The sequence below is a fragment of the Malaclemys terrapin genome, unplaced genomic scaffold, assembly GCF_027887155.1.
Source record: "Malaclemys terrapin pileata isolate rMalTer1 unplaced genomic scaffold, rMalTer1.hap1 scaffold_107, whole genome shotgun sequence".
In the NCBI taxonomy this organism is placed as follows: domain Eukaryota; kingdom Metazoa; phylum Chordata; order Testudines; family Emydidae; genus Malaclemys; species Malaclemys terrapin.
Window position 1 is genome coordinate 17,501 of NW_026530199.1, and position 2,500 is coordinate 20,000.

The 2,500-nt window shown below is 75.0% G+C and overlaps 1 non-coding gene across 1 annotated transcript; it reads right to left on the minus strand.

The window, feature by feature from the left end:
* Nucleotides 1–1,410: 1,410 nt before the first annotated feature.
* LOC128829694 (5S ribosomal RNA) lies at nucleotides 1,411–1,529 on the minus strand. Its single transcript, XR_008443402.1, has one exon. It is a non-coding gene; the product is annotated as a 5S ribosomal RNA (ribosomal RNA).
* Between the last annotated feature and the right edge of the window lie 971 nt (nucleotides 1,530–2,500).

Sequence of the window (2,500 nt, forward strand, 5' to 3'; positions counted from 1 at the left end):
GGCTGGGGAGAGGGGAGCAGGAGCCGGGGGCTGGGGGGGGTGGGGTGGGGGGGGGGGCGTTCAGGACAAGCGGTCAAGCCCCGGGGAGCAGCTGTCAAATGTTCCAAGTCCCCACTCGGCCACCAGGTCCACCCCAGTCTAGCAATGGGGTTGACCTGGCTGATGGCCGGTTAGTGTCAAGGTAAACTCACCGTCGTCCACAGGAGGGCAGCTCTCAGGCCGTCCGGCTGCGGCTGACTCTGGGGCGGTGCCCGGTCCCGGCAGCGAGGGGCGGGGGGGGGGGCGCGGAGCGACACGGAGCTAACCGGCCCCCGGGGCCGGGGGCGCCTCCCGCGACTTTGGGGGCCGCGGGTCGTCAGTGGCGTGCAGGCCGGGCCTCTCCCGGGGGATTCGGGGGGGGGGGGGGGGCGGTCCTGCGGGCCGGGCGCAGGGGGCTCGAGCGAGCCCGGGCCGGTCCGCCCCGGGGCCGGGGTCTCCGCCTGCGGCTCGGGGGGGCGCGGGTCGTCGGGGGAGGAAGCCCGGGGGAGCTGCACGCCGGCCTGCCAGGCCAGGCCAGGCCTGGCCTGGGTGGCCGCGGGGGGATTCGGGGCGGTCCCGCGAGCCGGCGGCCGGGCGCAGGGGGTCCGAGCGCGTCCGAGCGAGTCCGTCCCGGCCCCGGGGTCTCCCCCTGCGGCTCTGGGGGGCCGTGGGTCCCCGCTGGCGGAAGCCGCTGGGCGCTGGACACCCGCCGTCCGTCCCGCCTGGCCAGGCCTGGCCTGGGTGGCCGCGGGGCGGGGGATTCGGGGCGGTCCCGCGAGCCGGCGGCCGGGCGCAGGGGGTCCGAGCGCGTCCGAGCGAGTCCGTCCCGGCCCCGGGGTGTCCCCCTGCGGCTCTGGGGGCCGTGGGTCCCCGCTGGAGGAAGCCGCTGGGCGCTGGACACCCGCCGTCCGTCCCGCCTGGCCAGGCCTGGCCTGGGTGGCCGCGGGGGGATTCGGGGCGGTCCCGCGAGCCGGCGCCCGGGCGCAGGGGGTCCGAGCGAGTCCGTCCCGGGCCCGGGGCCTCCCCCTGCGGCTTTGGGGGCCGTGGGTCCCCGCTGGCGGAAGCCGCTGGGCGCTGGACACCCGCCGTCCGTCCCGCCTGGCCAGGCCTGGCCTGGGTGGCCGCGGGGCGGGGGGATTCGGGGCGGTCCTGCGGGCCGGCGGCCGGGAGGGTCCGGGCCAGTCCGCCCCATGCCCGGGGTCTCCCCCAGCGGCTTCGGTGGGTCCTCCGCGGAGGAAGCCGGGTGGGGAGCCGGACCCCAGGCGCCCAGACCCGTGACCTGCGGCCGCGACCTCCGACTCGGCAGGAGCGACGAGGGGCTTTCCGGCCCGTCCCCCCCCCTCTCCTTCCTCCCCAGAAAAGGAGAGAGAGCTGGCTCGGACCGGGAAAAGCTGCCTACGGCACCTGGGATTCCCAGGCGGTCACCCATCCAAGTACTAGCCAGGCCCGGGACGGTTTACCTTCCGAGATCGGACGGGATCGGGGGCGTTCGGTCCGGTATGGCCGTAGGCACCCGGCCCCCGCGCCTCCTCGCCCGCTTTCCCCTGCCGACGCCCGGGCCTGCCGCACGGTGAGCCCCGGTCGGACTGCCCCCCTGCGGCAGGGCCCCCGTCTCTCGCGGGCCCGGTCCTTTTTTCCTTCTCGAGCTCCGGGGCCCGGGCTGGCCGCCAGAGCCCCTCCGCCCGCCCGCCCTCCCCGGCGTCGGGGAAAATATTGTCCCGGACATCCAGTGCGCCCTGATCCTGTCAGCCGGGGGGGGGGGTGGGTGGGTGGTGGAGGGGGGGCAGTCCCTCGCTGCGGCCGGGGAGGGTGAGCCCAGGGCGGCTTGCCTGCCGTCCGAGTCCCCTCTCGGCCACCAGGTCAACCCCGAGCCGAAAGGGCTGAAAAATTTTCAGAGTCCCCTCCCGGGCACCAGGTCAACCCGTGGAATCGAACGGGTTCGCCTGCTGGCCGGTTCGCTTCCCGGCCACCAGGTCAACCCGTAGGTTTGAACGGGCACGCCCGGTGGCCGCTTTCCCGTCCGGTCACCAGGTCAACCCGGATCTCCCTCCTTCCCTGGGCGCCCCCTCCTCGGAGGCGTCAGGTTCCATTTTCTTTTTCCCCCCAGACTTCCAGGGGCCCGATCCAGTCGGCCGGGAGGCAGTCCCTCGCTGCGGCCGGGGTGGGTGAGGCCAGGGCGGCTTGCCTGCCGTCCGAGTCCCCTCTCGGCCACCAGGTCAACCCCGAGCCGAAAGGGCTGAACATTTTTCAGAGTCCCCTCCCGGGCACCAGGTCAACCCGTGGAATCGAACGGGTTCACCTGCTGGCCGGTTCGCTTCCCGGCCACCAGGTCAACCCGTAGGTTGCCGACGGGGCTAGCCAGTGGCCGGTTTGCTTTCCGGCCGCCAGGTCAACCCCTAGGTTTGAACGGGCACGCCCGGTGGCCGCTTTCCCGTCCGGTCACCAGGTCGACCCGGATCTCCCTCCTTCCCTGGGCGCCCCC